The following is a 14,489-nucleotide window of genomic DNA, read 5'->3' as shown; positions in this document are numbered from 1 at the left end:
AGACTGAAGCAGCGTTTATCTACTTGCGCTGATGTAAAACAAGAGCGTTTTCGAAGGCTTCTGGCGTAACTTCAGGCTCTGTCTAAGACTTATGAAATAACACATCAATCCATAAACAAGTTTGTTCTCCCCAGTATGGTCGCCAATATGTTAGCGCTTGAGATTTCACCCTAGGCTGAGGAAGGTAAACCTTCAAGGCTACATCAAACCATTTCACCTCGTAGCTAGCCCTACGAGGTATGAGAAGGCTCTCTCGGGTCAGATTTGATAGATCTTATAATATAATTAGGCTGACCAATTAGAATCAAAGATATTAGGCTAGTAAATTGATAGGGGGTTTGGATTTGATGATTTTTTTTTGGGGTTTTTTAATGGAATGACGGGGCTTTTCTGGGCTACATGGGCAAAATCACAGTTTCAAACAGAGAAATATAATGACTACACAGGTTGTCAACTGAGGCAAGGTAGGCATGCAATTTAACACCAAATCTGGTTTCAAACGGGATGGCAAGACTGGTGAGGAGTTAAGGAGGGCAGACAATAAATCTGAATCCTCCTTAAACAGTAGAAAACATCAAATGCGAACAAACTTATAGGAGGAGCATATAATACTATGAATTCCTACCTAATCACTTCATTTGTTCAGCTTGAAAGGGTCATGAAATGAAATGGAATATAACTGATTACATATGAGACAAAGGGAAAAACTATGCTAAATCAACATACCACATGAATCTCGGCAAACAGAGCTGTGAAATTCCATTAAATTCTCTGCAGAAAACTGTACATTATAAAACTCTCTGCTTCTCCAGCAGCTCCCAGCGCTCAAAAAAAACTCTCCTCTCTCACTCTAAAAAAAAAACTCTTTTACAAATGAATTTTTAATACCTTAAATAAAAAAGCTGCCCAAAACAAGGGCGTTGTTTTAACTAACCTCAAAAATATCAAACAAACTACAGCTGGGGGAAAACAAGTCGACCCCAAGATGAGGGATTTGTTTTATTATCCTTATTCACAAAATAAACTAAAAATAATCAGCGCTTTCCTGAAGGAGAATGGCGCTCTTTCCACTGAATTCTGTTGATGATTTGGCTAAGTTTGAGGCAAATCTGGTGAATAGGTGGCATTACAGGTGTCCTTCCCTTTGTTAAAAATAACATAGACAATCGAAATCTTATTCTCTGCTGCTAGGTGTTCAATCGTCCTTTTTTTAAGTTTCATTCTCATCTGGAAAGTATATCTTCAAACTTATTTCATGCCTATTTCTGCGCTTTGACGTAATGGCTGCTTACTTTTTCCTCCTGTCATGTGTGACTCAAATCTGAGATCAATAATTTCAATGGCGCCATCACCTCTTGCTGCATATTAGAATCACCATCCTCAGTCCCATACTGCATAAAATAAAATACTGAGGGCATAACTTCATCCAGCATTTCTGTAATAATTTCTTTCACTGCGGGTGTTTCATTAGGAATTTCATTTGAATCAAATTTTCGAGCACACTCTAAAACCTCTTCTGCAAATCCCGTAACAAGAGCACCAAGTCTTGAAGTGATTTCAGAATCTTCTTTGCCAAGCACCACACCACATACCCGACCTACTTGTAACTGTCTAAGAAGAGAAATCTTAGATTTTGGATCCATCCTCTTTGATACTATGGCTAAAATACGATTGGCTGTAGAACCTCTAAGCACTGAAGATCTTTTTTCACGCTCTTACAATCTGAGGCACACATTGTTCTCTCATTGCATCCTTTATCCGTCCTGCAATGCTGATTTCCTCAGAATTACGAGGATAATCCAAACTAATCAACTCGTCATCAAGTGCATTAAAAATACGGCAAAACATATCTACAACCATGGGACCTTTGCTCACAGCAGACAGCAAATCTAGGAAAACCAATGGCCACCGGGCCGGATACAAGATAAAGATTAAAATAGCAAAAACTTGAGCCAGCTTATTTTTCACAAAAACTGGTCTCTCTAATCCCGAACTCTGGTGATTCAAACCATTCTCGATTATGTCAATTTCTTTTGAAGCAATTCTGCAACCTCTGTTATTGTAATGTAGTAACTTTGCAACTATACAATGCATTCAAGATGTTCGTTGCAAGTTAGCATCTGGAGCGTGCCTGGCTGTTGCGTTGGGTTCCAGAATAAGAAGATGCAACTACCTCGTATGTTTTATGTCCCTTTTTTAATCAAGTACCCAGCACTATTCAGATTATCAATTAGTGCATCCACGTCTGGAACTTTAAGGCTTATTTCATCTGCAAGAATAAAAAGCTCAGAAATTGGGAAGCAGGCATTCTGCTGTAATTCAGACTTTTTCTGAAGAGCGCTGAGAAAGCGTTTGGCCTCTTTTTGTTGGCTCATTCCACCACTGCGTGCAAAATCCACGCAACCATGCTCATCTACAAATTTGTCATATAAAGATTCTTTCATAATTTCTACGACATCCAGAGCGTCTTGTTTTGTTATCTCTTCTCGAAGTTCCAATCGAGCACGAGCTTCCACCAATCGTACGAGACTCTCAAGTTGCCTTGCCGTTATTGGATTTCCATCGGTTCCAGTGCTGTGGTTCCTCAGTTTCAGATAAAACTGTTGCAGTACCTCTGCTGCAGCACTTGACATTCTGGGGAAAACAAATTGTCTTGCATAAGAAATGAATTTGCGAAGAAGCGGTCCTGGCAAAGGAACAAAATCGCAATCTCTAAGACGGTTCAATTTCAGCCTTGCTGCTAGTGATCCATTTCTTAGATTCCCTTCCTCTGGACTTTGACTGATATGACATAAAGACTCTCTGGTAGAATTACGCCGATCTTCTGAACCTGTATGAAGCGCCATGATATGTTCAGATACACGTTTGTCCAAGAGCTCATCAGGTTTATCAAGCAAAATAAACACAAGATCAAAACGTGACAAAAGTGCTGCACTCATCTTCAAATTCTCATTTACAGTTTTTGCACGGTTATAATGACCACCAACAGGATTTGCTGCTGCCAATACTGATGTTCGAGCTGATAAACTTGCTACCAATCCTGCTTTTGCAACAGATACACTCTGTTGTTCCATTGCTTCAAGAAGAACCTGATGTTCAGCAGACATTTTATCAAATTTATCGATACAGCACACTCCACGATCAGCAAGAACCATTGCCCCTGCTTCAAAGGCATAATCGCCTGTCATAGCATCTTTGACCACTGCAACAGTGAGGCCAGCATTAGTAGTTGTGTTACCACAGACATAGATTCCTCGGGGTGCAACAGATGCAGCAGCTTGTAATAGCTGGCTCTTTCCCAGTCCAGGATCACCAACAATAATTACATGAATATCTCCTCTTACGGGAACTTTATTTTGATCCATGAGATGCTTTTGCACACCTCCAAACAGTGCCAGAGTTATTCCAGCTTTCACAAATTCATGCCCATATATGGATGGGCATATTGAATGCAAAATTTGGCGAAAGATATCTGACCCATGTTCTTCTGCAAACTTCACTATAAATTCCAGGTCCCTTGAAGTGAATGACTGTATGTTCAGTGAAGAAGCACCTCTTGTACTAGAAATTTTACCATCTTGTGAGTCTTCGGATGTAGATTGAGATTTTGAGTTCATGATAGAAACAGCTTCAAGATATAGGTAAAACAAACCCTGGTTTTTTGCTTTTGATTTTCCTCCTCCAACATCCATATCAGTGTTGATTATTTTTACTATCCCGCAAACTGTAACCACATCACCAGGTATGCATGCATCCACTAGATCTTCAGTTAATTCACACTCTACAATTCGAGGCATTCTTCCCTCTTCATGATTTTGAGCGTGCAAGAGCTCCTGTATCCTGATTTTCTGAAAATCAAGGGTCTGTGCTTCACATCTGACAGGAATAAACGTTTTGCTTTTGCAACTCGGAAGAATGCAACTGGATGGTGGTGAGTATTTCCCATCAGGAAACCGACATGTCACTGTCGATCGACATTTTGTACATGTAAAATTCATTTGTACCACTAAAGGTTTAACTATGCTCATCTTCACAACTGTTCTATGCACAGATACAAGTCTTCCAATAAAAGCAGATTTCAAATTCTTAAGTGCCAGCATAGAGTCAGGATGGTTATATAATCTAATATTGATTTTTCCATGATAAGCTGTTGGCTTGTCACACGCCAATACCTCGTGGACAGAAGCTGGCAAGCACAAGAGAGCTTCTTTAGGCACCGCATCCAATGCTACATAGAACTCCTTAACTGTACATGTTTTCTTAAGATGCCAACATAAAGACATAATGGATGTATAACTGTGTATTGCTGCTCTAAGGGCCTGCAAAGCTTCGAAACGAATGACTGGATGTGCCACTGTAGAGAACCTCTGTACCATGATATTTGAAACCATATGAAGATAAAACTTGACCAAATTCATCAACCGTAGAGTCTGATGTATGCTTTGTTTTCTTTGTGCTTTTACAGAGGTAGGAGCTGCAATCACTGCCTTTTTGAAGAGCTGGAGCATAAATTACATAATCTAAACAACACATTTAAATGATTTCTTCTTCAAAACCCTGTTTTGAAGAAGAATCAATCTCATGTTGAGACGGAGTCTAACATTGGCTCCACTTGGGATGGCAGCTGCAGCTTCCTGGAGGTGCCAAGAACCGCAGAACTTTGGTAGAGCAGACCGTGCCTCCACCATTGGGCAATGGAGTCATCATCAACAAATCAACACAGCTGAAGACTTATTTTCAAACTGAAACTAAACTCAAACAAACTAAAAGCCAACTGAAACAAGATGCTGCCCTTATGGCTGCTTATTTATGTACAAAATCTACTCTAAACTGCTGTACATATAATAGATCAGGTAATGCGATAATGCCAAATTAACCATGCTAATAGACCTGAAAATGAAGCCGCTTGAGAATGCTGCCACGAAGTCACAGATGCAGTTGCTGGCAGCCCTTCATGCTCATAATGATCCTGGTCACCGAGAAGACAGCCCGATTGGTCAATCAAGCTGAAAAATGTGTCCATGTAGGCCGCAATAGGATCACGGACACCGGCCTCTGTTGGCTGCCCCAACTCTACAATGCATATTTCCAGCTGCACATTGTCGATGTGTACTTCTATAGGCAAATCTGTTATTGCTTGTTTCGATGGAGGAAGGATTTCCAAAAACTTTTTAGGGTCTTGGAAATCATAAGAGTGAATTTGCTCATTGAGATACTGAATCTCATTTTCAACTCTTTCAACAACTAACTCATAAAATCTAGTTTTGCCTTCAAGATGAAGCTTCGGAGATTTCACACATTGAAGGAAAATACTGAAAAATTCTTCATTAATTTCAATACCTGCTAACATCTCTCTAACTCCATCTAGAACTTCACAAAGTGCAGGGTCTGCCACATACCCTACCATTGCATGAACATATCAACAGGCACTGGAATGTTTGGATCAAGTTGGAGTCGCCAGGTGAATGAATCAGCCTGCATAAGTATCTGACTGCTGTCCACCATCAGCATCAGATCTGAATTTGATACATGTACTGGGGTAAAATACAATTGAAGTGCTATGTTCACAAATCCCACGGAGATAGACTGAAGCAGCGTTTATCTACTTGCGCTGATGTAAAACAAGAGCGTTTTCGAAGGCTTCTGGCGTAACTTCAGGCTCTGTCTAAGACTTATGAAATAACACATCAATCCATAAACAAGTTTGTTCTCCCCAGTATGGTCGCCAATATGTTAGCGCTTGAGATTTCACCCTAGGCTGAGGAAGGTAAACCTTCAAGGCTACATCAAACCATTTCACCTCGTAGCTAGCCCTACGAGGTATGAGAAGGCTCTCTCGGGTCAGATTTGATAGATCTTATAATATAATTAGGCTGACCAATTAGAATCAAAGATATTAGGCTAGTAAATTGATAGGGGGTTTGGATTTGATGATTTTTTTTTGGGGTTTTTTAATGGAATGACGGGGCTTTTCTGGGCTACATGGGCAAAATCACAGTTTCAAACAGAGAAATATAATGACTACACAGGTTGTCAACTGAGGCAAGGTAGGCATGCAATTTAACACCAAATCTGGTTTCAAACGGGATGGCAAGACTGGTGAGGAGTTAAGGAGGGCAGACAATAACTCTGAATCCTCCTTAAACAGTAGAAAACATCGAATGCGAACAAACTTATAGGAGGAGCATATAATACTATGAATTCCTACCTAATCACTTCATTTGTTCAGCTTGAAAGGGTCATGAAATGAAATGGAATATAACTGATTACATATGAGACAAAGGGAAAAACTATGCTAAATCAACATACCACATGAATCTCGGCAAACAGAGCTGTGAAATTCCATTAAATTCTCTGCAGAAAACTGTACATTACAAAACTCTCTGCTTCTCCAGCAGCTCCCAGCGCTCAGAAAAAACTCTCCTCTCTCACTCTAAAAAAAAAAACTCCTCTACAAATGAATTTTTAATACATTAAATAAAAAAGCTGCCCAAAACAAGGGCGCTGTTTTAACTAACCTCAAAAATATCAAACAAACTACAACTGGGGGAAAACAAGTCGACCCCAAGATGAGGGATTTGTTTTATTATCCTTATTAACAAAATAAACTAAAAATAATCAGCGCTTTCCTGAAGGGAGAATGGCGCTCTTTCCACTGAATTCTGTTGATGATTTGGCTAAGTTTGAGGCAAATCTGGTGAATAGGTGGCATTACAGGTGTCCTTCCCTTTGCTAAAAATAACATAGGCAATCGAAATCTTATTCTCTGCTGCTAGGTGTTCAATCGTCCTTTTTTTAAGTTTCATTCTCATCTGGAAAGTATATCTTCAAACTTATTTCATGCCTATTTCTGCGCTTTGACGTAATGGCTGCTTACTTTTTCCTCCTGTCATGTGTGACTCAAATCTGAGATCAATAATTTCAATGGCGCCATCACCTCTTGCTGCATATTAGAATCACCATCCTCAGTCCCATACTGCATAAAATAAAATACTGAGGGCATAACTTCATCCAGCATTTCTGTAATAATTTCTTTCACTGCGGGTGTTTCATTAGGAATTTCATTTGAATCAAATTTTCGAGCACACTCTAAAACCTCTTCTGCAAATCCCGTAACAAGAGCACCAAGTCTTGAAGTGATTTCAGAATCTTCTTTGCCAAGCACCACACCACATACCCGACCTACTTGTAACTGTCTAAGAAGAGAAATCTTAGATTTTGGATCCATCCTCTTTGATACTATGGCTAAAATACGATTGGTTGTAGAACCTCTAAGCACTGAAGATCTTTTTTCACGCTCTTACAATCTGAGGCACACATTGTTCTCTCATTGCATCCTTTATCCGTCCTGCAATGCTGATTTCCTCAGAATTACGAGGATAATCCAAACTAATCAACTCGTCATCAAGTGCATTAAAAATACGGCAAAACATATCTACAACCATGGGACCTTTGCTCACAGCAGATAGCAAATCTAGGAAAACCAATGGCCACCGGGCCGGATACAAGATAAAGATTAAAATAGCAAAAACTTGAGCCAGCTTATTTTTCACAAAAACTGGTCTCTCTAATCCCGAACTCTGGTGATTCAAACCATTCTCGATTATGTCAATTGCTTTTGAAGCAATTCTGCAACCTCTGTTATTGTAATGTAGTAACTTTGCAACTATACAATGCATTCAAGATGTTCGTTGCAAGTTAGCATCTGGAGCGTGCCTGGCTGTTGCGTTGGGTTCCAGAATAAGAAGATGCAACTACCTCGTATGTTTTATGTCCCTTTTTTAATCAAGTACCCAGCACTATTCAGATTATCAATTAGTGCATCCACGTCTGGAACTTTAAGGCTTATTTCATCTGCAAGAATAAAAAGCTCAGAAATTGGGAAGCAGGCATTCTGCTGTAATTCAGACTTTTTCTGAAGAGCGCTGAGAAAGCGTTTGGCCTCTTTTTGTTGGCTCATTCCACCACTGCGTGCAAAATCCACGCAACCATGCTCATCTACAAATTTGTCATATAAAGATTCTTTCATAATTTCTACGACATCCAGAGCGTCTTGTTTTGTTATCTCTTCTCGAAGTTCCAATCGAGCACGAGCTTCCACCAATCGTACGAGACTCTCAAGTTGCCTTGCCGTTATTGGATTTCCATCGGTTCCAGTGCTGTGGTTCCTCAGTTTCAGATAAAACTGTTGCAGTACCTCTGCTGCAGCACTTGACATTCTGGGGAAAACAAATTGTCTTGCATAAGAAATGAATTTGCGAAGAAGCGGTCCTGGCAAAGGAACAAAATCGCAATCTCTAAGACGGTTCAATTTCAGCCTTGCTGCTAGTGATCCATTTCTTAGATTCCCTTCCTCTGGACTTTGACTGATATGACATAAAGACTCTCTGGTAGAATTACGCCGATCTTCTGAACCTGTATGAAGCGCCATGATATGTTCAGATACACGTTTGTCCAAGAGCTCATCAGGTTTATCAAGCAAAATAAACACAAGATCAAAACGTGACAAAAGTGCTGCACTCATCTTCAAATTCTCATTTACAGTTTTTGCACGGTTATAATGACCACCAACAGGATTTGCTGCTGCCAATACTGATGTTCGAGCTGATAAACTTGCTACCAATCCTGCTTTTGCAACAGATACACTCTGTTGTTCCATTGCTTCAAGAAGAACCTGATGTTCAGCAGACATTTTATCAAATTTATCGATACAGCACACTCCACGATCAGCAAGAACCATTGCCCCTGCTTCAAAGGCATAATCGCCTGTCATAGCATCTTTGACCACTGCAACAGTGAGGCCAGCATTAGTAGTTGTGTTACCACAGACATAGATTCCTCGGGGTGCAACAGATGCAGCAGCTTGTAATAGCTGGCTCTTTCCCAGTCCAGGATCACCAACAATAATTACATGAATATCTCCTCTTACGGGAACTTTATTTTGATCCATGAAATGCTTTTGCACACCTCCAAACAGTGCCAGAGTTATTCCAGCTTTCACAAATTCATGCCCATATATGGATGGGCATATTGAATGCAAAATTTGGCGAAAGATATCTGACCCATGTTCTTCTGCAAACTTCACTATAAATTCCAGGTCCCTTGAAGTGAATGACTGTATGTTCAGTGAAGAAGCACCTCTTGTACTAGAAATTTTACCATCTTGTGAGTCTTCGGATGTAGATTGAGATTTTGAGTTCATGATAGAAACAGCTTCAAGATATAGGTAAAACAAACCCTGGTTTTTTGCTTTTGATTTTCCTCCTCCAACATCCATATCAGTGTTGATTATTTTTACTATCCCGCAAACTGTAACCACATCACCAGGTATGCATGCATCCACTAGATCTTCAGTTAATTCACACTCTACAATTCGAGGCATTCTTCCCTCTTCATGATTTTGAGCGTGCAAGAGCTCCTGTATCCTGATTTTCTGAAAATCAAGGGTCTGTGCTTCACATCTGACAGGAATAAACGTTTTGCTTTTGCAACTCGGAAGAATGCAACTGGATGGTGGTGAGTATTTCCCATCAGGAAACCGACATGTCACTGTCGATCGACATTTTGTACATGTAAAATTCATTTGTACCACTAAAGGTTTAACTATGCTCATCTTCACAACTGTTCTATGCACAGATACAAGTCTTCCAATAAAAGCAGATTTCAAATTCTTAAGTGCCAGCATAGAGTCAGGATGGTTATATAATCTAATATTGATTTTTCCATGATAAGCTGTTGGCTTGTCACACGCCAATACCTCGTGGACAGAAGCTGGCAAGCACAAGAGAGCTTCTTTAGGCACCGCATCCAATGCTACATAGAACTCCTTAACTGTACATGTTTTCTTAAGATGCCAACATAAAGACATAATGGATGTATAACTGTGTATTGCTGCTCTAAGGGCCTGCAAAGCTTCGAAACGAATGACTGGATGTGCCACTGTAGAGAACCTCTGTACCATGATATTTGAAACCATATGAAGATAAAACTTGACCAAATTCATCAACCGTAGAGTCTGATGTATGCTTTGTTTTCTTTGTGCTTTTACAGAGGTAGGAGCTGCAATCACTGCCTTTTTGAAGAGCTGGAGCATAAATTACATAATCTAAACAGCACATTTAAATGATTTCTTCTTCAAAACCCTGTTTTGAAGAAGAATCAATCTCATGTTGAGACGGAGTCTAACACCTGTATCAGATTGGCATTATATAAATTGTCATTCATGGTCTCAATGATGTTGCTTGCAGCATCAGATGGTCTTGCGACTTCCATTTCTTCCTGTTTTAGCCGAATATCCCAATAAGTGAAGTGGATATCTTTATGAGATTCCTCTATTGTAGGGAGATCTGCTACCCTTCCTTCTGGAGTATCTTGCCATGTAATGTATCCTGAAATATTCTCATCAATCTCATTGAAAGTGACCCTCATATCGAATACTTGATTCATCAGAAAATTTCTTTCCTTACACATCGGATTGATGACCGATAGCTTCTACCAAAATGCTTCCTGATGCTTTGACAACATAGAATTTAGTTCAAGTGCTTCTTTTACAAAATCCTCAATTTTAATATTATCTTTCAGTTGTTCCATAGAAAATTGCGGTTGGTGTATTTGAGCATATTTGGCAATTGCCTTTGCTTGATACTGGAGCTTTAACTCATCAAATATCTATTGCAGTTGTGCCATTTGTGCTTTCATTTAATGGTATACATTCTGCTTTTCTTTGGCCAACTATTGTTCTAATTATTGTATCCTCTCATCTTTCTCCATTACTAGTTGTTTAACTTCCACCGCCTTATCAATAGTGGCATATGCATAAGCACCTGCAAACTTTGATAGTTTGGTCAAGTTATCTAAAGGATCCATATGGATATCCTTCCAAATGACATCCATTGGATCATTGTCAGGACATAGAACTGAGGGCTATTCTATTTTCCTTTTCTTCCTCTGTCATTTCACCACAGCCTGATGTTTTGGAGTGTAAAAGACATCAAGAGGAGGAATTTACTCTACTCTGAGAACAATTTATATTGAGGGGAAGGCTGAGATGATTTCAATCTCTTATGGGGCAAAACATTTGTCAGTAGCTCTGTTAGTGAGTGAGCCCTGTTCAGTATTCTGGGGTGTGTTGAGTATGTTTTATATTTCAACATTTTTCTCCCCTTGTTGTCCTTTGAGTTGTTGATCAAACTGTTGCCATGCCTCATCTAGTTGGTTTTTCAAGGGGGTCTCCTTTGTGTATACTTTAGTGGAAACATCTTCCACTTCTTTCTCTGTTGAGGCCTTTTCAGATTCCTTCTCAGTGTCCTTTTCAGGACTCTTTTCTTGGATTTTCTATGAGATTTTCTATGAATCATGCTGTGAGAATTGTTCTGAATTCTGGGCCGATCTCTTCTTTGAAGTCTGTTCAAAATTCTGTTATGATTTCTCTTCTGAATCATGCTCAGAATCATGTTCTGAGCCTTTCTCTGAATCATGCTTAGAATCATGTTCTGCACCTTTTTTCAAGTTGTGGCTTGGGGTTTTTTCCTTTTGAGTGTTTGGCTTAGTTATTTGTAATAGGTCCAAAGGGACCTTCAGTAACCTTTTCCTCCTTGACTCGTGGAAGTAGGCCAAATCTGGTGGATTGAATCTTAGAGTAGCCAGATGTTGGACTTATGAAAACTTCTCAACTGACTCAAATAAATCATCAAAATCATCCTCCTCATGGCTAAATTGACTTATAGAGAAGTGAAGTTGTGCGCAATCTGATTGGGATCATACTGCATGCCAGGAATGGTAGCGAGCTTCAAACATAAAATGTGTTTGATTTCAAGTGCAACATTCTTGAAATCGTGCAATGCATAGACACTATATTGGAGGGGAAAAGAAGGCTAAAGGGATATTTTGGATTCTTTCAAGGTTTTGGTTAACCCATCCACTACAGTTTGGTAAGAAATATCCCTAACAAGAAGCTTATTAGGTACATACCAAGGGAGGACATGAGGGGGTTCTATGCTTCCAAAGACCTAGACATAAGTAAACAACTCTTCACCAAACCACCTACGTACTGGTAAAATATCAATCTTGGCCTCATTGGATAACCTTAGGGCCTTCTTGTAAAAAACTGCTTGGTGGATGGGTAACATAATTCCTTGGCAGATTTTATAGAAATGGGCTTGGTAATTGGACTCCCACATAATTTTGTGATATATTTGAATGGGGGTAGCATCTTGAATAGTCCATTTCCACCCCATAGCTGGAAAACTAGAGGTGAAATAGGCTGCATCCATAATATAGGCACTCCTAAAAAATGGTGGGACTATTCTAGTGGTGACAAATAATTTTTTCCTATATTCCCTAATTTGCATGGCAAGGTTATTAGACAAAATGGTACCCTGATCCATTATAAAAGATTCTACTGCTACATCTATTAGGGGAACCCACTCAACAGAAAACTTGGTTGTATCGGCATGCCCAAATAATTTACACATTATAGCTGCGACACGAGAGTAGGGAGCAACGAGAGATGTGATAGGATACATATCTAATTTCTCTTGTTTGAAATTGCTTGAAGTGGACCTCCATTTCTGAATTGGGTCTAATGGCGATGAACCTTGGTATTGCAACAAGAATATTGCAACTCCCAAGGCTACCGACTTTAATTATCAACCTAAGGTTCGTACAAACTTAAGAGGTATCAGCACTATATGTGCAGCATACAATGTGTCTTTACTTTGCTGTCATGATGTAATGGAGTGCATGTACTAAAATCAAATCCTAAACTAATTACAAAAAATGAACTGATTGAAATGGAAACCCTAACCTATTGTAAGAAATAAAGTACAAGGAAAGAAACATATTCTAATTGCATAAAGATCATGAAATAAATGTAAAGAAACCTAACATAACTCTATTTATCACATGTGATGATTTAAACTAACTAAGCATGGAATCTGATCTAGGGAGTATTAACTGTTGCATACATGTGCTAATTAAGAAATAAAAATAACTATTTTTATTTATCTTTTCATTTTATAAATGAAAATGCTAATCGTAACTTGTTCTTTGGCAAGGGAGACAGGTGTGGAGGAAGAGGGGTACAATGGTTTTTATGGATTGTAGGTAAAGTAGAGGCCTAATTCCATCTTCAGTGATGATTTTTCTCAATTCGGTCTCAAAACAGGCCGCTACAGGATTTCCTACAGGATGTCTACAAGATGTACTAGTTCCTACAAGATCCCTTGTTTTATTACAAGAATAGACTGAAAGCTTAAGAAGTGGTCTAGAAGGTGGAATGGAGCTTGGGAAAGGTGGATAATGGAAGAATAAGGCGTGGAGGTGGTGGACACTGCCTGAAACTCAAGAAAGGGCTTCAAGATGGGTAGATTTGCTCAATGGAAATGTATTTTTTTGCTTATAAAGCCAAAATACAGATTGAGATTTTAGTGGATTTTGGCAGCATGGGTGGATGAGGCTTCGATGAGGAAAATGAGATGAGGTCTCCTTGCAATGTAGAAGCTCTTGCAACAACACACATTATGGCCTACATCTCTCCACAAATTCATCTATACATGGGAAAGATTTATTAAATAACGGAAAATTACTAGTCTAAAATCCAGAAATCCGAGAACTAGTGAGCTAGTAAATATATCAAATGCCTAACCTAATATAGTGCAAATGAAATGGGGTAATTTTTTTTATTAAATAGAATGTTTTTTGGATCTAATGCAAGTGGAACCAACTCGATTGAAGCTCGTAAGCATACTCTAAAAGATAAAATAAATTTATTGTTCTTTGCCACAAAGGAGTTCCAAAAATCTAGTTTTGCGAATAAGAAAACTAATCCAAGTAGTTCAATGATTACTATGACCTTCCAAATATTTTCCAAGGATGAAATGATGTTTGTGATCCTGCAAAATAACTTACATTAACCATTTAACCCAATACTACAAAAAGAAATCATTAATACTAAATGTAGAAATAGAAAGAAACAAGAACAAGAGATGTGTGTGAATAAGAAGTGAAAAGAATAAAAACAAATGATAAAAAGGGATTTAAGGCTCGTGGGATGGCCGAGCCTAAGGAAACTCAGATACCTATGGAGGAGAACAAGTTTTAGAAGCTGAACATGACACCAATCTTCATTATTTTCATCAATACAATTACATCCATGTATGAAAATACAATGGAGCTGCAAAAATATGATTTCTCTCCACAAGAAGACTAATCAAAATCTCCCCCTAGAGGCAAATTAGACTTGGTACTTATACAAAATGATTAGGAACCATTCACCATGAAAGGCGGAAGCTTTCCCCACCAAAATCCCTTGATTAGTGGATCTGGTTCCCAGTACTAGGAATCTGCATTAAATGGTAGGGAACACATTCCTAGATTTTCTCAATCATTGGAGTTCCATAATTTGTGCCATAATTCCATAATATATTGTTGATTTATTGTTTAATATTGATCCTCCTGTAGTAGGGATAAAGTCCCTAAATTATATGGTC

The 14,489-nt window shown here is 38.9% G+C and overlaps 2 pseudogenes; both read right to left on the bottom strand.

Annotated features, from left to right (window-relative positions):
* Positions 1–2,113: 2,113 nt before the first annotated feature.
* Positions 2,114–4,376, bottom strand: LOC149239001 (putative DNA helicase MCM8 pseudogene; annotated as a pseudogene).
* Positions 4,377–7,606: 3,230 nt separating this feature from the next.
* On the bottom strand, positions 7,607–10,428 carry LOC149239000 (putative DNA helicase MCM8 pseudogene; annotated as a pseudogene).
* Positions 10,429–14,489: the final 4,061 nt, after the last annotated feature.

The sequence above is a fragment of the Pinus tabuliformis genome, chromosome 8 (assembly GCF_031772625.1).
Source record: "Pinus tabuliformis cultivar Carrire ecotype Pingquan chromosome 8, CPIR1, whole genome shotgun sequence".
NCBI lineage: Eukaryota > Viridiplantae > Streptophyta > Pinopsida > Pinales > Pinaceae > Pinus > Pinus tabuliformis.
The sequence above is the reverse complement of the archived record's forward strand: the minus strand, read 5'-3'. Positions and strand labels throughout refer to the sequence as shown.